This window comes from Hippopotamus amphibius, chromosome 7 (assembly GCF_030028045.1).
Source record: "Hippopotamus amphibius kiboko isolate mHipAmp2 chromosome 7, mHipAmp2.hap2, whole genome shotgun sequence".
NCBI lineage: Eukaryota > Metazoa > Chordata > Mammalia > Artiodactyla > Hippopotamidae > Hippopotamus > Hippopotamus amphibius.
Genome location: NC_080192.1, coordinates 107,110,070 through 107,135,666, shown reverse-complemented (window position 1 = coordinate 107,135,666; position 25,597 = coordinate 107,110,070). Strand labels below are relative to the sequence as shown.

Genomic DNA, 25,597 nt, shown 5'->3' with positions numbered 1-25,597 from the left:
AAACTCTCACTTATAGAACACTTAACTGTACCATTTAGACACATGATTTTCTTTAATTATCTTAATTGCTCTATGAGATAGATGGTATTGTTCCCATTTTAAATATGAGAAAATTTAAAAAGGCTAAGTAACTTGCATAGGGTCTTATAAAATGTAAATGGTAGAGCTGGGATTTGAATCCAGGTTGCATTCATTCTGAAGTCCATGACTTTAAATTTTCTGCTTATGTAAACTTAGCAACATTTAATTCAGGTTACTGTTTATAAAAGGAGGTCATGAACATCTTTTTTAATGTTAATAATTCTCAGCCATTTTATAATTTTTGAGGATCACCCTCTATAGAAGAGCCTTGTTCTATCTTCCATGTAAATATACAAGGGTAATACTTTCCAATTATTTTTTGGTCACCTATTTGACCATCTATTGACCATAAAATGTAGTTATTCAATGAAAGTCAGTTATAAAATGGTCAAAAGATTTCTTTATAAAAAAGTTTATTGACAATAGCCCAAAGACATTATAACAAGGATCCCATTTGGAAGAGGCTTTCTCTTAAAGATCTTAAAAAATCAAGAGTACAAGAATTTTGTAAGAAAACAAAGGAATATCAACATATTAAAGCCACAAAGTTTTATTAAGGAAGGTTTATGGGAGGCAAATTTTCTCCAAACACATAAATTCTAAAAGGAAGGGGCATGGGTGAACCCTACCTGAAGATAGACATTAGAAATAGCTTGGAAACCGTGGGTACTGGAAAACATTTATTACATAATTATTTTTTAGACTAAATACTATTTTTGAGGACTACGTCTGGTTTAAAATGGCACAGATGAAAAAACACAAAATAGAGCTGCATTTAGCTTGTAGAATAGGAACCACAGAGTAAGTGTGACCTTTCTAAGAACAGTGTTTTAGGTGATGTTCACTTTAAAAAGATGAATTAATCTTGCTTAATTCAGTGAAATTGCTGGCTTTAGGAAGAACCTATTTGGGAGCAAAGATTTAAAAAATTCAATATTGGTTATGCACTGGGCAAATTTTCACATTAATGGTATCACATCTCTACACTGCATAAATATTCCACTGACTCTGACCCATTTGCCACCAACCTCCATAAGTTGATGGAAATAGGAGTTTTGTTTGTGTTCCAAATTTAAAGAAGCAATTTTCTGGTTCAAATGTCAGCTCTCTGCCTGCCTCTAAACAATACATAGCCATTTAACATCTAATTTATTCAGAATTGAAAGACTATCACACAAAACGCTCTACTTTCCACATACAATAAAGGTACAGAAACTTCAGATTTCTAAGCAATAATAGAAAAAAACAGCAATACTCTCAGCCATGAGAGTATATAGAGAAGACAGAAATTATTTTGTGGAAACTGGCAGATATTGGCAACTCTTCTGAAACCTCACACAATTTTTCTTTTATTATGGGCAATCTGATAAAAGCTTTAAATTTGGGGAGGGGAGGAGGAAATGTCTCAATAAGCAAGTATTAAACGTAACTCACTAAAGGAAGGCCCTAAAGCTCTCAGATGATATTAAAAAATAAGGAGCATGTTTATACCCGGAAAGAATAACAAAATCTAATTAAAGCGTGAAACAAAAGCCTCACAACCATTATAGAAGAAGACAAGCAGGACCCCAAAAGTTAAAGGGTGGCATCCTGACTGCATAAACAACTAGACTTATAGTGAGAAAAGGGGGTGGGGAGGGGGGTGGTTAGAACTGTCTCAGATAAGCAGGTCTGATTTGGTCACCTGGAAGTGTCTTCATCTTTAGAAGACTTGGTTTGAATCAGTGCTAAGACTTGTAGATTTAAAATACTAGATTAAATTTTAGATTTAAAATTCCTAATTGTCTGTAGGAATACCACCTGCAAAGGAAGCTAGGCCTGGACTCTGAATTTCTGAGTTCATGACAAGCATTCATATTTCCTATAACATTGCATGTTGTAAATCTGTGGATGGCAAAAATTCTTGCAAGTGCTTGTTGTTAAAGATTTTCTGGTAGCACAGTAGAAATAGATCATGGACATTAGATTCATTGAAGATATTTTATTAAGGAGACTTTCTTGTATAATTAAAAAATACATGTTAATATTGTTCTCAAGAAACCCTCTTTATGCACTGGGGCTGAAAACACAGTGTGCTAGTCACAGAAGTGCAACAAAGCTTTATTGCCTCCAAATGCTTCCTCTGTACCCCACCTGGTTAAAAATCTTCAGTTGAGCCATATGAAATTTCTGATATTCATCCTTTTCTGACCTAAACAAACCAGTAATTCTCTATGGTATAGCCTGTACTAATTTGTTTGCACATATGTCTATTTGTATATGTGTGTGTGTATGCGTGTGTGTGTGTACATAACATTAAATAAAATGTTAGATCAATACAATAATCAATATGGTTACCTATATTATCAGAAGCCTTACTTAATGAAGTAAGCTTTTATGGGCTTCTCTATCTCATTGGTCGTTATTCCAGGAAAAAACAGTTTTAATCAATGTTTGTTTATTGATATGATCATTTTTGTAAATGCACACAGCAGGAGGGAATTTTAACGTCTTCATTATTTAACATTGGAAATATCAAAAATTAAGTAGGTTTCTTGTTTAATGGATTATGATTTGGAAAGTCTTCTCACGCTTAAAAAGTTGTTGGTACGTTCACAGGGAAATATGTGGGGTGATTCAGGCTTGTGTCTTTTATTGTCTTGAGACACAGCAGAATTTGGTTAGTTTTACTATCACTTCAAATACTGAAAAGCTGTCCGTGATTCTAAAAGTCAAATGGCAATACAAGCATAGTTGTCAGTGTACGCTGATTTCTCCAAGCCTCTCAGCATTTACCATATCACTTTTTTTTCTGTACATATGATTCATGAAGCTTTGTATATTTCCCAGTCAAGGTTTTGGAATTTTGCTTATCTGTTTGTGTTTATCTCTAAGTAGCTCGTAAAACTGTTCCTTTTTTCCATCTGTTTTCCTGCTCTACTCTTGTTAGGCATTCAAGTGATCAGTGCTTCCAGGGAAACAACCTTTGCCTCGTTCTGGGGGCAAGAGTCTTGATTAGCCTAGATATTCTTGGTAATTCTCTTCTAATGCCTGTGATTGGTTTAGGAAAGAGTCAATGGGACTGAAGGGAAAATTCCGAGGAAATGGTAGGAAAGGCACACACACACACACACGCACAGTCCTATTCTATTTTAGCATGTAGTTATATGAGCATATATGAAGCATATATGACCATATGTGAAGCTACTGCACTCATCTTGTAATCACAACTAGACAAACCTAAAGACAAAAGCCAATCAATATGCTGAAGATGGCAGAGAGATGATAGCCAGGTTCATCTGGAGACATCAAACTACCTGATTCTGAATTTCTGGTTATGTGACATAACAAATTTGTGATGTTTTCCTTGAAGAGGAAATGTCCTGACACAGATAAAAACTAAGTCTTAACATCTTCCTGCCAACTTTATTTTTTCAAGATTATAGTAAAGAGCAGTATATTACAGAGTGCACAGTATACTCATTCAGGAAATTGTCTCTGAGTATATAAATGGGAACAAACTGGACATTTTTTAAGGCCATCTTAACATGATGAAGCCAAACCATCACTAAATCAGTACACTTTCAAAGAAATTATATATGCAGAGTGTTAACCTAATGAAAATGACAGATATTCTTTGTGTTTGTGTGAATGTGTATATATGTTTATATTTAAATAAAACAGTCAATAAGATGGTAAATACTCAATTTTTTTTTTAATGAGTTTCTCCCCAGTATTTCTTTCCTAGCAGAATTAAAGTAGGTTATAAATTTCCTCACTTTTTATGCATATTTCAATATTTAATGTAGGCAGCTCAGATGAGTGAGGGAGAAAGAAGAGGAGGAAAGGTGGGATAAAAGTTCATTTTGGAATCAAAAAAACTGATTAGTAAGAAGAGTAATTTTAAGCAATTCACTTTTGAAGAAACTGTCATAATCGATGACTTCCCACAGCTTGGTTCATGAACCTTATTTTTAGTTGAACTCCTAACATAGGAAACAATTAGACATCATCACCAACATTTTCATGCATTAATGCCAGTACAAATTAACTCCTACCACTAAAAATACTCCTTCTTTCTGTCACAATCTGTGAAGGGTATGACTTACTGCACTTAGGGCATAATTGTGTCTCCCTGCCTACATAAAACTGACACAAAAATCAATATTAATTAAAAAAAGATCAAAACTGTCCTCATTATCTTACTTAGCTGTCTCTCCAAAATGAGATTACCATTTATGACAGAGACACACCAGAGTTTGGACTTAACCAATTCTGGCTGCCAAATCATACATTTTCACTTATTGGTTGTGTCTAAGTACCTGTTTCCCTAAGAACAGAGTTATTTATAGCTCAACCTCGAAAAAGGACTCAATGTCTAACTATAAAGTTCATCTTGACTATCTAAGACACTGCCATATTTAAAATGTTTTTCTGTTCAACACATCTGTATTCTCTATTCTCCTCCCCACGTCTCCCCCAAAACACTTCTAATATGAGAAAAAAATAAAAATGTATCTCAGAATTCTAGGATCACTGTGTCCTATAGAAAGTATAAAATGCATGTATTTGGTATCTTCTATTTTATCTTAAAAATTCACATATTTTTAATTTCATTATGTTATTACATTTATTTTAATGTGAAAGTAATGTCACACTATGTTCATCTGGTGGCTTTGCAAATGTGTGCCTCAGTTTGTGAAGTCTCATGATGCTGCTTTTTCTTGCCACTCTGTCTCCATTTTCTCCACGTTATCTGTCTTTCCTCAGGTAACAATCCCAGAAAATGTTACCATCACTGAGATTATTTACTCTGGAACCTCCACCCTAATTACGTCAACCACACTGACCATCAGGAATAAAAAGCACAGGGTTGGAGTCTCCTCTGTCCTTCCCTTGTTTTGGTCCCAGTTATGCCTTGAGGCCACTTCTGAGACCTGGGACCCTAAGTGATGTGAGATATTTTATCAGCATCAAAACTCATTCAAATGATTCTAGTTTTAACAAGCTGGTGTTCGCATGCAAATAAATATCATAACTAACTATATGCCACCCACAAAGAAAAAGCCAGAGAGAGGAAAGAGAGAGACAGAGAGAGAGGGAAAGAAGAAATATACGTGATCTATAAATATTGATCCATCATCTTTAATTTTAGTTAATTTTATCACTTATCTGGTCCCATTTTAACAATTTATGCTCAGAGTATAGGAGAATGAAGTATAGCTAATCTCCTTTTGCTAAGTGTCCCAGAAAGAAAGAAATTTATGAGATTTAAAATATATGTGTATATATTATAACATGTAGTATACTTTTGTCCTCAAGTTGTCACTCACACATATAGTACGTGGACTCTGCAAGTGTCAGAGTAGTTCTGTTTGGATTAGAAACTTAAATCTATGTGACCATGGGCAAATTACTTAATCTCCAGCTCTCAGTGTTCTAACCTATAAAAGGGCATAACAATAGTTCTTATCTAATAGGTCCCTTGAAAAGACTAAATAAGTGCTTAATAAATGGCAATTGCTACTATTAGCAAATAATAACATTGGCAGAGTCTTAGACTCACAGTCATGCAGACAACAATTTCAAGAAATATTCTCCAAAACATTATTTATTTCCACCTCTTTACTCAAGGTAAGAAAATTTAACTTTCTGAGATCAGTAGACAGACCCAAGGTCCTCCAATTAGCTGCTGGCATAAACTGGATAAGTGGAGAGGTCTTGTTCAAGGTCACTAGAATTTGCTGTAGCACATTTCAAAGTGCAGCAGGAAGAAAAAGGGATAGGGAACAATGATGATTTCCAACGTAATGGCAGTTTTTCCATTACAGAAAAAGATGCACATACAATAGGAAAACTTAAATATCCTTGAAAAGGGTGTGTTTTGTCTTCTGTGGCAGAACTTTTTTCAGTTTTTATTTTTGCATTAGTGAGGTGATTTGTTATTTGAACTTGAGTTTCGGTCAGCCTCTATCTCATGCTTTTGTTGCTATTTACATAGTTTAGATATAAATGCCTTGGTTTCCTTCCAGGAATTAGTGAGCTATGTGCCTGAGGTCTCTGAAATTTAAAAATGTGCATAGTCTATTAACAGAATTAATAAGGAGTTGCTAATGGAGGAGGCAAACTAAATCTAGGAAACTGATCAGCATTTTTGGTCAGAATATATTTCAAATGAGATAATGTCTTGGTTCAGTAGTTTATGTTAGCTGAGAAATGGGAAAGAAAAGTTGGGGGAATGTTTGAAGAAAGAGGAGAGTGTTTAATGAGCATTAACTACATAGCAGACAATGCTAAGCACTTTCCATAACAATTACTTTTTCCAGAAACCCAAGGAAAAAGGCAATTTACAAATGAAAAAAGGAACGAACTGCTATCAGTTTATTCAACAAATAACGAAGACATTTTAAAAAAAATGAACCCTGTCTAATTCAACTCTCACATGATCCTTAAAAGCTCACTACAGTTCCATCTTTTGCATTGTTTCTTTATTGATAAGACAACCCTAAAATTCCTTTTGGTGTTAAATATGAATCTACCTAGGACAAGAGTGAGAAATAACTATGTTATACTGACTTTTATTCAATAGCAAAGGGTTTAATAGCAAATTTTCAGAAAATTACACCTTTGTGAGGGAATGTGGATAAATGAAAACAAATAATTTTCTCCCTCATAGAATCACTGTATACACACTAGTCTTGGACCTAATTTTAGTTCAAGATTGCCCTGAAATCAGAGTCAACACAAAATTGGAGTCTTTATAGACACTGTTACTGTGAGGGGTTGGAATTCTCACCCACACCGAGCCTTTTCTTCCACGTTATTTCTATTTTCACATCTTTTGAGAACATTTATGTACAATACCAGTCAAGACCTGAGCCACGATATTTATAAAGTAGTACTTACAAGCTATGTCTTTATAGTCAGAAGACTGTAATAGCAACAAAAGAATTTCCTTATGAAAAGAGAATAACATAAATGCTATCATAGTTAGTTTCCAGTACTTTGATTAAAACAGAATAAAATTTTAATATGAATCTAGGAGGATAATATATGTAAAAACAGCAAATCTCCAATCTGAAAAGAAAATAGTATAAAGGGTATATAAGAGTTGAAGGGGCCTTGGAGACCTTTCTCACAGGTGCTCATCTCTCCAAACAGGACTAACTAGCATGTTATATCTGGAAATATTTGGTTTATAATAATAGTAATAACAACCATAATAATAACACTAGAAGACAATATTATTAATAATCACAGCTATTATTTCTTCAGAATCTATTAATGCTAAAACACTATGCTCAGCACTTTCTATACATTTCTATTGACCTTTGTAAACTTGTTTGCCCCATTTTACAGATGAACAAATTGAGGTCCAGATTAGTTAAACGACTTCCCTAGAGCAAAATCTAGGTAAGAGAGGTGTTACCTCTTTAATTAATTGTCCTGCACAGAGCTTTAGATTATGAATACATATTCATAATGGTATGATTATACCATTAAACTGAAAAAATGCTGTTCTTTTCTTGTAAAATAAATACATGCTTAGCATAGAATGCTAAAGGCAGCATGGAGTAGTGCAGGATAAAATTAATTTGCTATCAAAATTACTGCAATAAAAGCATACAAAGGAGTTTTTCTCAAATCGAAGTGTTTTAACTAAATCATAATTTTCTGACTGAATCATTTGACATTTCTCTATTCACTGTTTTCATGCATCACATCCTGTCCTCTCAATGAAAGGCAACTGTGAGCAGGCACTCCTCAATTGAATATGTGGCTGGAAGGCACACAGCATCATGGTTAATTAGGCTTCAGAATCCAACCAGCATGATGACATCCTAGCTCCATCACTTGCTAGTTCTGCAACTTTGGGCAAGATACTTAATTCCTCTAAGTTGCTGTTACTCATCCATAAAATGAAGCTGATAATGGTATCGACATGAAACTGTTATTGCTAGGATTAAATGAGATAATGCAATTGAAGGGCCAGCACAGTATGTGGTCCATGGTAAGCACTCCGTACTTCATAGATAGTTTTACATTAATGGCTGCCCCTCTGGGAGCCGATAGGAACTGCCTTAACTTTTTCCTCTACAGATGCCATTGCTATTGAATGCCTTCCATTCCTTTCATTTCCTTTCCTTCATTTTTTTTTCTTTCCATTAAGGAAATCAAATCTAACTTGAACACGGCCTTTTTCTTTCTGCTTGGCATAGCCCTTCATGCCTTGATTCACCAAAGGCTTAACAGACGGTGGTGGGAAATATGGTGATAATTAAGAAACATCTATGGGGCTTCCCTGGTAGTGCAGTGGTTAAGAATCTGCCCGCTAATGCAGGGGACATGGGTTCAATCCCTGGGCCAGGAAGATCCCACATGCCACAGAGCAACTAAGCCTATGTACCACAACTACTGAGCATGTGCTCTAGAGCCACCGAGCCACAATTACTGAGCCCACGTGCCACAACTACTGAAGCCTGCAGGCCTGGAGCCTGTGCTCCACAACAAGAGAAGCCACCACAATGAGAAACCCATGCACAGCAATGAAGAGTAGCCCCCACTCACCTCAACTAGAAAAAGCCGGTACCTAGCAACAAAGACCTGATGCAGCCAAAAATTAAATAAATAAATAAATAAATAAATAAATAAATAAATAAATAATTAAAAAAAATAAATCTTAAAAAGAAAAAAAGAAAAAAGAAACACCTAGGCAAGAAGACAGGATCCTCTCCTCTCACTTCCAATGGGACCCTCTAGCTCAGCCTCTTCCCTGCTTGGATCACAAGGGTAACCAGCAGTGACTGGAACCTAAAGGAGTACCATTCAATTTCCAACCACATTATGTTTTCTTGGCATCCAAAGTTGCAATTAAACTTTGCTATAGATAAGTTGATATGCTAGGTGACAAAGTTCTAACAATGGTTGTTGTACAATACTACCTGACTCAGGGACATTAAGGGTTAAGGAGACTTCCACAAGATCATTGTATCAATGAAAACATGAAGTCTGAGTTTCAAGCAAGTTGCCTAGTTCACAACAAATGCCTAGTCCACAAAGGCACTTTTGAAACAGTCCATTCAGACCGGGGGCTGGCTTTCCTTTTTTGTTGCTGTTGACTGGGGCCTCCCTGGCCACTAGAGGGTTGCTATGCATCATCTCCCTTATCAGAGGCTCTTAAAGCTCAGTTCTAAAATAACTGCATTTCAAGGGCAGGACCATATTCTCCTTCACTACTACAGCATCTGCACAGAGAGTGTCTAGAAATGAGAAAGACCATTTCAAGAGCTGATCAATATCCTGTTGGGAAGATAGATGAAGGCAGTAGGTTGAAAGCAGAATTTAAAAAAAAAAAAAAAAAAAAAAGCAGATATGGGGAATCGCTGAACATTCCAGTTAGCTTCCTTAACCCACTCAGGGTGGCTGGAGACTACTCATGCTTCTGTTTAAAGCAAGGAGAGTGAATTCCAGGAAGTGTATTAAAATGTACAAATGAATCCCACCCACAGACTTCTCTCACATGCTCTGTGTTCCGAGTCGATTATTAGACTAAGTAAGACAGAGGCTGGCACTAGAGGGTATGCAACAGGTCATTTAGGTTGCACAGGAATAAGAAAAAGATGACCACAGCTCAGAAGTGACTTTGTACTCAGGCCCTAGACTTCTAGCTTTGTCTTCCTAAAGAATTTCTTTCCTGGCATTTAGAGTTTACTTGGTATATTCTTGGCAGTTGGGATAGGAGTGGGGAGGATCAGGCAAATGGGAGCCAAAAATGTTCACATCTGGGGGGATGTTCCCTCAATTCCTACAGATTTCTTTGTGGATGTATGGTGGAAACAGATGTCTCCCTTTTTGCTTACTTTTCTCCTGTTTTTGGCACATCGTAGATATAATTAACTATGTCTGCTGGATTTTTGAGGGTTCTAATCCCTTCCTTGGTCCTCCTTCAAGTCTATTTCATCTCACCCTAAGCCAATCTAGATGGTGGAATTCCAAGTATGATTCTGACTTCAAAGCCAGTGAGGCCACACCTAACTCGTCTGGTCTTCTCCTTCAAACAGACTTCAATAACTCTTCTTGAGGCAGGTCAATATCCTATTTTTTTGGTAATTTTCTCTACTTCATTATTCATGAATAAGCATTTCCACATGGGTAATAATAATAACAGTAACAGTAATAATTTCAATGCTTCTATGTGCTAACCCACTAATCCTGTCACACATATTCTTTCATTTCATCCTATGAACAACCCTCCTAGGTAGACAAATTACTAGCACCATTTTACATAAGAGAAGATAGAAGCACAGGTCAGTTGAGCAATTTACCCTAGGCTCACAGGCAGGAGAAGGTGCATATGGGATGTGAGCCCAAAGAGTCTGTCTTCTCCGTATCATCAACAGTGAGTGTCCTGGCGACTGCTGGGCACCATTACCACTGCTATGACCATGAGCAGCCTCCTATTTTGAACTGTACCTATTATGCACCATACATGATATTAAAGATTTCACAAACATTAATCACTTAATTTCAAAAACAACATCATCAGCCAGGCTTTGCCCTTACTGACAGATGAAGAAGCAGAGGTTTGGTAGCAGTTGGTGGGTTGTCAGGGGTCACACAACTAGTAAGTTACACAATCAAGACTAGAATCTACATTTCTCTAACTCCAAAGGCTATACTTTCACTCAACACCCCACCCTGGCCCTGTAAAAGGACTCCACCCAACTATTCCTGGACATACCATAGGCACAGTGTGCAGCATCGATGAGGTTAAACAAGTGTGATTATGCATTACGGTATTGCTAATATCTCTATGAATAAAATGGCTATTTGATTGTCATTTAACCTCAAAAGAATCTGATTACCAAATAACCATTGAAGAATTATTGGCAATTATGTTCTGTAATTATGGCTCCTGTTAATGACATTAGTGTGAAGCCTTTCATATTTAGTCCTATTAATTAATCCCCGTAAGCCCAGAAAATTATAATCAATACTACAAAGGCACCATAGTAAATTACAAATAATCCCCAAATCCCTCAAACAGTTTTCAAGGCTCCTTCAGTTTCCTTGGTTAGGACACATTTTGTTTGGGAGCTGGAAGAGTCTGAAGTAATCGATAGCGCCTCACCCAGAATCACCTATTTCACTAATGTGCCTAATTAGGCAAATGCTTAAAATTGGAGTCCCAACTGCCACTGACAACTAGAAATTCCTGTAGGGCAATAAAAATAATTAACTGCTTGAGTCAAGAGACCCCCAAATCAGATATACAACTTTTCAACCCTCTGAGCAATATACTGCTTCAGATAACACCTACTGTCTGTGAGTGTCTGGTTTCAGTTTTGCAGAAGTTGAATACAGCAAGTATGTCTAATGCTGAAGTCCAACAAGAAACCTTCCTGATGGCTCAATCTCACAGACAGACAAGATAAGCAGGCACACTGACAGTGACGCAAGGAATTGATGCTTTATGAAAAACTGGTCTCTGAATCTTATTTTTTTCAAAATCTCCCAATCCATCCTCAGATTTTCCTCCACATATTTTATCAAACATCCATTAGATATGTTAGATTTCTAAACTGGTTATATTTATATATATTATCTGAGACAGCTACTGCTATAGTTGTCCGAACATGCTACAAGCTGCCTCAGAAGTCGTCCAGTTCAAGGTGTGGCATGCCAAACCATTCTGCATCATTGAAAACTAGACTGGTTGGCTTCTGAGGCCCTGATCTATGTTAGTCTAGAGGTCAGAGAATCCTGTTCTTTTTGCCACAAAGGAAAAGGGTCAGAACTCAGTCCCCACTGCCATTCCGTGTCCCTTCCTGATTCCATGCTTGTTCTGGACAATTTCCCAGGAGATAGTGCATACCTCTCAGCAGCTGTCTGGCCTCGGAAACAATTTGGGAGGAGGAAACAGAGGCTCAGAATAAATAACATATCTAGCAAAGCACCACTGCATCAAACATAACAGAGAACACAGTCATCTTTAAAGGATTCAAAAAGAGGAATACTATGACAATTTTAGACTGAATATAAATTGGTTCCTTCAGATAAATAATTGTTAGTGGAAAAATCAATCTAACTGGCCATTTAGAATAATTATTTGTAACATTATAATATTTAAGATCTGGAAATAACCTTAAAGGTCATCTGAAGCCAACCTTCCATTTTATAAATAAGAGAGCTGAGATTCAGAAAGGGTAAGGATCTTGTCCAAGGTTACCCAGTAAATCAGTGGTTGAAATTGGACAGGAACAGAGACATCTTAACCACACCATCTGCCACCGCTCTCAAACTAAATGGTTAGTTCAATTTTAAAAGTTTATAAGAGAATGATAATAGGCACAATCTTAGATTTATGGTTTTAAAATGAAAGATTTCATCCTAACATCACTGACAGTCACTGTTAACATGGATCCTCCGTCTTGTCAACATGCAGAATTAAGGTCTGAGTAGACACTGGGAGTGTGACCTATACTGCCACGTGTTAGGACCGGAGATCTTACCAGATACCGCAGTTCATACTCTACTGTCAGCAAGTTTTATACAAATTAAAATAATAATAATAATGATGATGATGACAGATAATGACAGAAACCTATACTGTTTTAAGGCCAAATTTCATACATAACATTCAGAGTCCTTATCTGGTCAGCCATCATTTTTTAATTGTTTTTTTGGGTGGTTTCCCTAGAGTTTTACTTTAATTTTTTGTTTCTATTATTTACCATTAGTTAAAAATTATAAAATTTCACTTAAAACCCGAGTGCTCTTTTCTTATAGGTAGCTCACTAGATGTTGAAAAACAGAAAAAAAGGGGAAAGGGAAGGGAAGGAAAGGAAGACCAAAACTTTCCTTTCCTGGTTGGCTGAGCAGTGTTTGAGATCCTGACTCTGCTTTAATGTTTCCTTATTCTAACACCACCATCAAAATTCCTATACAAGTGATTCATCTAACCACCACCAAAGTATCTATGCAAGTACTAACTAGCCGGCCTAAGTGAATGTAGATTTCCTTGAAATTAAAAGCAGTTTTCAGAGCCATGGAGAGTGACTTCTATCTGCTTTACTGCATGGGTCACAAGGGCAAGTTCGGCCTTGAATTCCTGGAGTCTGAGTTCTGACCCAACAGGATTCAGATATGTCAACAACAGCAATTACAAAGATGATATCAGGATCAGAAAAGAGGCTTATGTACATAAAAGTGTGACGGAGGAACTGAAGAGAATAATTGATGACACTGAAATTCCCAAAGAGAATAATGCTTTGTGGCCTCCTCCTAACTAAGGGCACCGGGAGGAGCTTGAAATCATCATTGGAGATGAACACATTTCTTTTACGACATCAAAAATTGGTTCCCTTATTGATGTCAATCAATCCAAAGATCCAGAAGGCTTACAAGTATTTCATTATCTTCTCTGGGACCTGAAGTGTTTGGGCTTCAGTCTTGCTGGATTACACTTCAAGATTAAACCAATCTAGACTGAACTCTGGTGTAGACACAAGGGGCGTGGGAGTAGCTGCTGTTAATTACCATTATCAGGACATTTTTGTGTATATCAGGGCACTATTTTTTATAAACTATACATGATTATCTTTAGTAAATGCATAACCAAAAAAAATCAGTTTTCACCTTTCTAACTTCAAAGGGAATAAGAAATAAATCTTCAGAACGTCATACTCAACAACTATGCTTCTTAAAGTAAAACATACAGAATGCATCATTGAGGATACATACTCCCTCATGAATAATGCTTATGGGATTGGCCCTTTCTTTGTTATATTTACTTTTTCTTGCTATACAATAAGAATACATTTTGAGAAAGTAAGACAAAAGAAGACATTCTGATTTATGAAGAGGGTGAAGAGGAGAGGTGGCAGTGGCACAGGTGGCATTTAAGGTCTACCTGAAGGTTCTGAGAAATGGGTCACTTGTGCAAAGCTAGGCCTGTGAAATCTTTAACTTGAATTTAATGTTTCTCATGTATGGTTTAACCACATTTATAGAACTACTTTTATAGTTTTGAATAACTGAGAGCTTACTACTCGAAAATTTAGTCTATTGAGCACTATTGTATACATTTACAATTATGAACAGATAAAATAAATTTGTGTTTTCCCTTGAAGGTGGGACTGAGTTAGCAAAGTGCACCTCTCTTAAAGAAAGAATTCTCTAAGGCCTGACACCATCTTCTCGCAAAGCAGGACTTATGTAGACACTGGGGGAAATAAACTTCCAAGTGACAGCAGCAAAACCCAGCTGTTAGTGCAAGTCTCACTGCCTTGCATGGGAACTAACAAAAGCTTGCCAGCAAACAGGCAAGAGCTGCCATTCTCAGAGCAGAAACAGGCTCTACCCTGCATACCACCTTTTGCAAGTAGAGGGCTTGAAATAGCACGTGGCCGGTGCTCCTAGAGTGTACAAAGGTGTGGAAAGGAGTGCGTGATCCCCAGTTTTAATGATGGTCCCAGTATTAGAGAGTGGAAGAATTTCCCCCCAGCTTTCTAACAGTCTACTTACTCTTAGCCAGGAAGAAGAAGAAAAAAATAATCATACAATTCAATGAGCCATTTTCCAGATGAAAGATGACTCACTTAAACAAAACTTTCTGCAGGTGTCACTTCTCCAGGATGCTTAAGAGAACGGCTCATCAGACCTGTTCTGAGAGCTAAAGCAACGCACACTATGTATCACCCAGCATGATGCCTGGCAAATAGTACAAACCAGGAAATAGTTACTAATGAAATTAAACCCAGCCTGCCCACTTCAGAACAGTTACCCTGAGCACAGAAGCTCTTAAAGCAATGGTTTATACAGAGATCCTTACGAGTGTTGATTCAGACTCAAACAGCCCCTTTTAGCACTGCTAGTCTTAATCTAACTGAATTATTTTACAAAGTAAGCCAAAAACATAAACTCAGATAAATTAAAAATGGGTAAAAAAGCATCCGAATCCTCAAGAAACAACAATTCTTTGGCCTGTCTATCATCTCCATTTGTATAATTATTCCTTTCCTCCAAGGTTCATAATGCTTAGCCTTCTGACGATGTAAATATACCTCACAGGGTACTAACCTCTGCCAATGGAAATAAAACCGTAATTGATTTGGTTCTGCAATTATTTAACATATAAACATGTGCTCATTGAGAAAAATGATGTCTGGACAACTGACATTGTATTTCTGCCAAATACCAAGCTAATGTTCATAAAATCTTACTGGAGAACACCCAGTGCTAACTATAGGATTTCAAACTGCTGATTTGCAGAGAGAATCACGAAGCAACCTACATTGCGTGGCTCATCAGAATTCCCATCCTTACCCGTGCTCTGAAAAGAAGCCTAAATTTTTATTTGGAAGCCACTTTGAAAAGCTTTCATTAATTTAAATTTCAGAACAGATTTCTCCCCATTATGTGTATTCAACTGAAGGCCTATTAAAGACAACACCACGATAAAAATGTACAAATAGCAGGTTTTTCCAAGGCATTCATTTTATTTTATTCCAGGATCCAGAGGTATTGACGATTCAGAGATTGCTGCAAAACATAGAATCTTTTGAAGACTAGAAAGAATTGGTAATAATTTAGTGATTTCCAATCCTCTACAATTTGTTAAAACGTGAGACAAATGAGCCCGTGTTCCTTAAAACTGCCCCCAAATTAAGCAATGTAATAGCTGCTAATTAGATGCATTTAATTCTAATTTAAAAACCATCTTTACTTGGTATGCTCTTCGTAGAAACACTATTCAACTGAATCCTATTATAACTGACATGGTTTATTTATTATACTTCATCTGAGGAAAAAAGTACATATCCAAAAAGCATCATTATTTAATCTTGGTGTTAATTTACTCATATGCTTCCAAAGTTTAGATGTTCAGTATTATTTGAACTTGGTGAAACATATGTAAAATGTCTTGCCTCTGCCTTTAATATTTTTGGGGAAAAAAGATTCTGTTAGGGTTTTCAAGATGGCTAAGATTGTGGAACAAAAATAAAAGAAGAGAATAAAATAAGGCTGAGATGGTATGTCTCATGATTTTATGTATCTATACAGGAGAGGAACAGGTTCTGAGGAAATCACAATGGGAAGCAGATGTGCTAAGCATACTGAACAGAGAAGGCTCCCAGCAAAAACAAATGAGATGTCGAGCTGCCTCTCCATTACCACCAACACAAAAGGAGAAAAGAAGACACAGCATCACGATGGTCTACAAATAACTAATCCCTCTCATGCACATCTTGATTTGCAGTCCAGCCTGGCAGCAAAACCTCAGGCTCTCCATCACCCACTTACGAGCCAGCTTCACATGATAGACTATTAATATTAGCAGCATCATTATGACCATTTCCAGTTATCTTTTCTCTTCTTATCGCTCTCCTGAAGCTGTTACAAGAAGAGATTACCTAAAAAGGGAAGGAAATAAGCACCCCAAAAGGTTAAAGTAAGAAAAACTGCATGTTTTCAGAAAACTCTGTAAGACTGATGAGGTACGGGAATAAAAAGAATTAAATGATTATATCATGTTCCATGCCGTCTGGCAAGGTAATCCCTAAGTGGGAGCATTTTTTCTCAGCTGCAAATTTCTAGCTGTGTATAGAGTGTGACTGACAAGCCACAAACATAAATTAGTGAAACCAAAAGGAAGCCATTTGGCTGCTCGTTATTTTACCATTTGCTACATTTCAACAAATTCATGATGACACATTGAGGGTTAGGGGGAATTCCTAAAGGCATTAATGTACTGGTTTAATTGAAGAATAAAATAATACTACAGGAAAATAAATGGCTTTGATAAACATATTGAATTAATATACCATAAAAGGAAAATGGGTAGGTGATTCATTCACTGTTCATTTGAGATTTCTTAAATTATAAAAACAAAAATAGGCTGTTCCCTATACAAAGACAAAGGAAATGACATTTGGTGTTTTGATAATCAAGCCTACTTGTAGGATCACTGATCTTCTAATTAGATATTGATCTCGCTTCTAAGTGATTTTACTATTAGAGTATCTCCTAGTTCACCTTACATATATACACATTCTCTTATTATTTGTTAACAATAAGTTTATAGCTAATGATATTATCTTGCACACTGAAACAGCTGTTAAAAGGGTGAATTTCATATAAGTATTCTTACCATAGTAAAATAAGACTGAAAAAAAAGTTAATTTGTAGGAGACTAAATTCAATATACTATGCTTACTAACACAAAATGAGGAGAATCAACTGCTTTTTTCCCCCAAACAATCAATTCCTTGCCCTCGAAAGTGCCACAGTTTTCTTATTTCATAGAAAATAGTTTGGAATATTAATTATAAGGAAAATTTCCTTAATCGTCTATTTCACTTTGCAATATGTACACAGCCTGTATTTATAACCATAAATTCAAAGGGAAAAAATGCTTTAAATATATATCAGGCTAGTGTAATCTAAGCATATTGTTTTGCTGTGGTTCCGTTTTGGGACTGAATAACAAGATGCACTCCACTATGCTGAAAGCCTCTAGCTTTCCAAAAACTGAAAGCCTTCGCCAATAAATCACAACTGTTTTACCATATGCCTCTTTGTTCTGCCAAGTATTACCAGCCTGTTCTACTTTTAAGCAAATTTCATTATATTATAGCTCAGAGCAATGCTCATTAAAAAGTATTATTGAAAAATGTCAAGTTGTTTTTATATAGAAACTGGAATTTATTTTCTACTGAAAAGTCAGATATTTATTGAACACAAGACATTTTTAAAATATTGATCTCATTTCACAAGTCACTTCAAAATTGTTGGTCTCTATCTTGACTGTGAGGTTTCAGACCACACAATGATTGTCTGACACATTTTCTGCCTTGCACCAGTTAACTTTCACTAGTATCTTCCATTGATGCAGATCAACCATAACCTTTCTGGAACTGACCTAGTCTCAGATCAGTGGAAAATCTCTTCCCTGTTTCTTCACACTCACGTTCATCCTCTTTGACCAATTTGCTTATTTTTCTCTCTCCCAGACATAGCCTTCCAGACAACATCCCTATAAACTTCATTATAGCTTATTCACTTTATATAGTATGATACAGTCCAAATAAAACTAGTCTAGAAATCTCACCTCTACAACTTTTAGTTGTATGACTCTTAATAAGCCACTTAATCTTTGGAGTCTCATTTCCTCATCTATAAAATGGGTGACTACATCCTGCCCTTCCTTTTGAATCCAGTTTATGAGCACAGAATTCGATAATGCATGTTCAAACATTCTGTATCCCATTTACCACAAACCAAACACAAAAGTAGAGAGCTTCATTTTGAAGCACCAAGCTCCTTCCTAAGGAACTGTTTCTCTTTCTCTTGAGATGGTAAAACTCATTCGCCATTAAGAGTCTGTGATCCAAAAATGATAGGATTAATCCTCATTACCTATTGTAACTACATTAGCATTTGATTCTAGGTCCAATGAAGATTCATAAAATGTTGGGCTTTAAACCAGGAGAGAAGTAAGATATGTTTGCTTCCTCTGAGGAAAAAGAATGTTTTTAATCCCTTGAAGAAAATCAGATATACTCAAATTGGGCCCACTTAAGCTAACAATAACAACAATAGAAATAATTCAACTGTTCTTAAATCCTAGGCCAAATCACTCTGTGAAGACTCCTGGGGTTTCCTAAACTAAGAGTCAGACCTGGAGGGGAGTTGAATCATGCATTGAGGCTGCCCTTACTCTAATATGCTACACTTTTATGCAGTAAAATCAGGATAAAATGGAAATCAAGGTCACTTCTGATGTGAAAGAAGTAACAAAAAAGTATCTGGAGGGGCAGCAAGGAACAGAATAGGGGTGAGGTAAGAAAGAACAGGCATACTTAATTTGCCTTGCTAAATGTTTATGAAGAGACTCTGAATTGTGAGCAGAATTGTGAGCTGGGTATCTGTAACAAAACCCTCAATGCTTTTCTTTGCACTTCCTTTTGCTACAATCTCTTTCCTTCCCACAAGGATCTTTCTCTAGTATTGTCTATCTCCTTAGCAATGAGAGAATGGAGGCTGGCCAAATCATCCATCATGAGTCTGTCACCCCTATTCTCTAGGTATGGCTTCACCTAAAACAAATTACAAGCCTAGAACTTCCCATCTCACAAACACAGGGGTGACAGGGAAGCTCAAAGTAAAGCAGAGTGCATTCTGGATGCCAGTGTAGAAATTATGATCATGTAAGTACATTAAACTGTATTTATTTAGAAAGAGCTCAAACAGAATGACAAGAAAAACACTAAGACTCTACTAGACAAATAAATACAGTCACTTTAGACATTCTATTAAGAGATATTTATCAAGAGCATGAAAATGTTCATACCCTTTTTCCTATTAATTCAAATCAGGAAATCAATCTACAAAAACAGTGTTTTCTGTGCAAAGGTGCTCATTGCAGAATTATTTAGAAATGCAAAGCTTTGGAGAAAACCTAAATATCCAACAGGAGTAAAATAGTAAGCCTATTAATAAAGAATGGGCAGTTAATATTTTTTAAATGTTAGTAGAATAGAAAAATATTCTGATATGTTAAGATCAACATGATCTCAAATTTTTTAGTTTATATTATACACATAAATATATATAGGACATCAAATCAATACTTAGCAGTGTTGGAATTATAGCTGCTTTTTTTACTTTCTTCATTGGGACATTTTTTGGTCTGTTCCTAATAAAATCAATAAAAATTTTGTCATTGTAAAAATAATCCATACCTGTGGGTTATTTACGTGTGAAAACTGAAAGCCTAATCTTTAGCTGGAAGTCTGAAAAATGGCTGTATTTCTGTGGTGAAAGAATGCTTTAAAGAGAGGAAGCACGGCATACTAATGTGAGAAAGCCTGTTTTATCTTTAAATGGGATGGTTTTCTCGGTGACACATTGAAGTCAATCTTTTTGCTCCTGAATGACAGGATTTCCGTATTAAAGTGTTAGTATGTGGAGACAAATACTACCTCCCAAATGTGCAGAGAAGCACATTTAGTAACCAACTACAGGATTCCACAGAAATTATAGAACCCTCCTTGCCCGTTAAAGTACGTGAGTTAAGCAGGAACAGTTATAGAATCAGTAAAGAAAGGCGTAAGGCATACACACAGACCAGCACACAGAGGGTGATGTCTGTGGAAGAGCAAAAAAAAAAAAAAAGAGTATGGGAAAGAAATAGCATAGCAAGAGAAGGAGAGCAAATTGATAATGATTTTGCATGAGCAGTGGCATGCAAATAACACTAAAGAAATAGAGAATGTCTCATCTCTCTCCTTACGCTCACAATATATCCCTTTTTAAAAAGTCCTCTGTAAAGCACTTAATTAAATATTGTTTAGTAATATGAATAATACCCAAATATAGTATAGTAATACCAGGCAAACCTATCAATTATCTCATCACTAAATTGGTGCCCGAGTACTGATGGTCTTTGATGGAAGTGCCCAAGAAGAAGTTGAAGGGGACAAGACTGGTGGCAGGGGATGCAACATGTGAGGTCTCACTATTCCCAAGAACTGCAACTTCTTTCCAATATCAGCCCATAAGATCTCCTGACATGCTCACAAGGGAGATGGGCAGCAAACAGAATGACACTGCTTTCTTTCTCTAACTTGAAGGAATCTCTGTACTCTTTGGAACGGAATGGATAGCTCTCTCGCATTTACTGCAGAAGTGCCTGGAGTCTGCAGTTGGAGATTAGTGAGGTCCTTACTCATCTGAGAATTTCAAGTTTCTCTAAAACTAAAACAAGAAACAGAAATAGTTTAATAAACACAAGGACCAGACCCAACATTTCAATGCAAATGTCCCTATCCTAGATTCAAGTATGTTAGATTCTCTTTTCCTTATGCTTCATGTCATTTCATGGCAAAGCTGCAACTCTCATGCTTAGAACTGCCAATGTTTACTTAATGGCTAACTCTCTAGTTACCAATTAGCTAAAAGACTAAATCTAGATGCTAACGAAGGCTAAAGGCTTATCTAACATTTACCACACTGGAATTTTATTCACTAAAGAGCAAGAAACAAAGGTTGATTATATCTCCCTTCTTATGAGCTATTTGTTTTTTTTTTATTGGCGGTGTTGGGTCTTTTTTGCTGTGCGCAGGCTTTTTAGTTGTGGTGAGTGGGGGCTACTCTTCGTTGCGGTGCGCGGGCTCCTCATTGCCGTGGCTTCTATTGTTGAGGAGCACGGGCTCTAGGTACGTGGGCTTCAGTAGTTGCAGCACATGGGCTCAGTAGTTGTGGCTCACGGGCTCTAAAGCGCAGGCTCAATAGTTGTGGCACACAGGCTTAGATGCTCTGTGGTATGCGGGATCTTCCTGGAGCATGGATCGAACCCATGTCCCCTGAATTGGCAGGCAGATTTTTAACCACTGTGCCACCTAGGAAGCCCATGAGCTATTTTTAAATCATCATTATTTTGGCTTTTTTTCCCCCCCAGAAATGAATTAGGTTGGTGGTATTCTTTGCTGCTTCTTTGTTTCACTTTCCAGAGTAATATGGTCTTTTTTCCCTCTTTTATCCACACTGGTCATGCAGATCAACTTCATGTCAGAAGATAAAAACTAAAAGAAAAATCATTTTTAAGAGTTCTCACTCATCTATCTTCACTAAACTGATCACAAAGCAATGCTTCCAAGACCATCAGGTAAAATGAGTGTGGTCTGTTCCAGCATGAGGATTCTTTCCAAGGCAGTTTGGAACTAATTTACTAGGTCGATTAGTGAGTCAGGTTTTCAACCCATAAAATGATGATGGCCCAAGGGAACATATCAGAAAACTATGCACAAGGATTTCTAAGTTATTAATTATCTTCAAACCAAAAATAAAAAGCAATTATTAATTCTTGGCAACAGTATAAATATGAGAGGGATGGTGTGCACAGGTGACTTCTAAACCAGAAAACACTTTTCAGTAATTCTCATCAGGGGAGGAGGGACAAATTAGGTGTGTGGGATTAATAGATATAGACTACTATACATAAGAGATACGCAACAGGATTTACTGTATAGCACAGGGAATTACATTCAATATTTTGTAATAATCTATAATGAAATATAATCTGAAAAAAATAACTGAATCACTATGCTGTACCCCTGAAACTAGCACAATATTGTTAATCAACTATACTTCAATGAAAATAGATAAATAGATAAATAAATAAATCTCATTATAAACAAGTCACCTTTATTGGTGAAATATTGGGGTAAATCATATGTTGCCTATGTATGTATATTTCAAGATAAAAATGAGTACCACAGATACAAATCCTTCTCTGTTTGTTTGTTTAATTAAGAGTAGAATTTGTAAATCTTACAATGCATTGGGTGCATTGTCCTGCTGACTAGTCAGAAGTGGAGCTGATGGGGGCCTGGTGCTCAGAGACTTCCTGAGCTCTGAGGTTCCACATTTGGGGATGTGTTCTATATATGGAGTATGTCTTCTCAGAGTAGGCTTCTAGGTAACGTACACATATCAAGAACACTGGCATAAAACAAGAGGCACTGGATGAGGAGTCAGTCACCAATTTTGTCACCATCTTGGCATATGATTCAGGAAAAATCAATTAATCAGTCTGCATCTCAGCTACTGAATCTATCAGATAACATAAGCAAATAGTGGGGAAGATTCAATGAGACAGTAGAGAAAATGATACACGTTGTGAAAGTGCAACACAGTTATGAAAGGTCTAATGTGTCAGGAACGTCCTAAGCTTCAGCATAACCCCTTACGGTCTATTTTTACTTCAGTTAAGGAGATGAGGGTAAATATGCTTATGCAATTTTACTCTGCGGAGCAAAGATGGGGCCACCATGGCCAAGAGTTTTGTTAATTAAACTGGAACCTTTCCTGCCCAGTGTTGAGCATTATCACTCTAACTGATCTGGGTTTTCATTTATTTAGTGAACAACTGATAAAGGTCATCTGAGTGAAGGTCACTTCCATAGCATATCTAGCACCACTAGTTAGTTGGGGGGAATGTGTTCTCCACTTACCAAGCCTCAGGAAGCTGGCTCTAGGAGAATTACAGCTTCGGCACAAGCAGATCACAGACTCAGTTTACGCTTCAAGAAACTCTATTTAGTGGTGACTGCACATAGGTCATTTTTAAAAATCTCCCTGCACACCGCCTGATCCTGTACTACTCAAACACGTCAATTGCTGTGATTCATTATTCTTCAAAGGCCTCAAGCTGATGTTCAATATTCCACTGGGAGCTTGGAAAATGGATCTGTCCCTTCACTGAGTTATTAGGCAAGTTTCAACACGTCTTTTCATCAGCATGAAAGAGTCCAGAGAACCCAGCCTCTGTAAATTCAGAGAAGGGATCTTGTATTTTACGGCACATGGAAAGGGTGTTAGTCACACATTATTTATTTCAACTACAGGCCTCTGCTCAGGCCCCTCTCTCCTCTGTTTCCCTTCACCATGCCAGTCAAATCTTACTTGTTCCTCAGACCTGGACAGAGTCCCATCTCCTTTATGAAGACTCCTCTGACGAGGGGAAGTCTCCCCTCTGGTGGACTGTGAGGCAGCTCTCCCCACTCAAATCACCTTTTCCGCAGCTCCTTTCTTGGTAAGCCACTATGCACTCTTACCATACTTACCCTCATCCCCACAACCTGTCTTTAAAAATCTCTGAGAATCCCTAAATACGTATCTTAGATCCCAACACTTCAAAAAAAAAAAAAAAAAAATCCTGTAGCCCATTGTAGCAGTGATTTTCAATTGTGTATGCATATGTAGGGGGTCTGATGGGGACATCAAATCTCTAAAGCAGGCGAGGTAGGCCAAATGGGTGGGGTATGTGTAATATGACACGTCCCTCCAGGGTTGCCTTACCTGAAGGTGAGATTCTCTGCTCAGAGCCAGTACCTCTATTTATTCACATTGTCCCAGCCTCTGAAACTTCTTATATCTCACTCAGCATCCTCTCAACTGATATTCCCACCTCTGGGCCTATTCTCTTAACCACGATCTCAACCAACCAATTCTCTACATTGCTTGCTGAGTGATCTTTGAAAATGCAAGCCTCATTCTGTCACACACCCTTGTTAAGTCCTTAAGTATCTCTCCACCCACTTTCCAGGAAAGTCCAAACTTCTCAGAAAGATAGAGAAGGCTACCACTTCTCTTCTGACCTTTCCTAGCATTCTAGCCCCTTCTCTCTCCATCCTCTGAACCACTCCCTCTTCCTCACCCAGCTCTTGTCCTACAGCATTATGTGCACTTCTCTAAATAGCACCAGTCATTTCTTTAGAGCTTTTGCACAAGCTGTGCTTCTTGGTTGACCCTTGCTCTACCTTGCCTGACTAAATAGGCTACTTAGCTTCTGCTCTTTAAGACCCTCTTCCTTATCACTTCTTCTCAGTGTCCTCCTTTGACCTCTGAAGGGCTTTGAGGAACCCCCCCTTCCTTTTCCTTTAGCATTAAATTACCATGGTCCTTATCACAATGTATCACACACTAATTACCTGTTTAGCTTCTGTCACCATCTCACATCACACTGGACTATCAGCTCTGAAAGCCAAGGCAGGTGTCTTATTAGTTTTTGTTTATTTCTTTTCTTTTCCTTTTTTTTTCTCTTTTCTTTTTTTTTTGGTATGCTCAGTGTCTGGCATTGTGTTTGGCACTAGGGAATGACAATGAATACATGAATGGATGAATGAGAAGACATTGCAAAAAACCATGAAAAAGTAAAATGAATCTGTACAGTATAAGGGAATGGCTATGAAACTCACACTCAGCAGTTTCTGAATCTCTACAAATCAAACTACTTTAGGGCCAGCATATCCAGTTTTATAATAAGATTATATCATTCTCTATCTACTTCTCAAAGTTTCTGTGAGAACAGACATAATTAAAAGCTATATGATGTTACTATTAATCAATCTCAACTGCTTACTTCATTTTATGACTGCCCAAAACTCTTTCCGGACCATGAGTTTTCAACTGCAGGGCCAGACAGAGCTGGGATCAGGTCTATCTGTTATTTTACAAATAATCTCTTCTTATTTAATTTCTCTAGGCCTCAGTTTTTCCATCTGTGAAATAACGATGACTATACCATTGTTTTTTGTGGTAACTAAGTGGGATAATACAGATAAGATACATAGATTAATTAATGCCTAACACTAATAAGAGCTTAATTAATGATTCCTCTTCCTCTTCAAATTATTATTGTTATTACAGCTGGCACCTAATAAATACTTGATACATTAAAATTAATCAGTTAAAAACTTTTAACATCTAGGAACCAAATTTTCAATTTTGCTTCCTAGCCAACATGTAGAGGGAGAAAAGGAAGCAGCACAGCACAGAAAGATTAGTTTTCCTCCAGCACATGTCAGAGTTCTCCACTTTTGTCTTGTAACTCTGCCGCTGAAGGTGATATTTCATCCTATGAAATCGGTTATGAGATTTCCTATACAGAGTAATGAAAAAGCCTATAACAGCTAGTGACCTGCCTTCCCTGCTGTTTCCTCCGCAGAATAATTTTGCTATAAAAAATAAA

General features: G+C 37.0%; 1 protein-coding gene and 1 pseudogene across 19 annotated transcripts in view; one reads left to right on the top strand and one right to left on the bottom strand.

Annotated features, from left to right (window-relative positions):
* NRXN1 (neurexin 1) overlaps positions 1 to 25,597 on the bottom strand; it is a 1,070,346-nt gene that overhangs the window by 771,590 nt on the left and 273,159 nt on the right. The gene's annotated exons all lie outside the window — the stretch shown is intronic.
* LOC130856498 (protein mago nashi homolog) lies at positions 13,109 to 13,547 on the top strand (annotated as a pseudogene).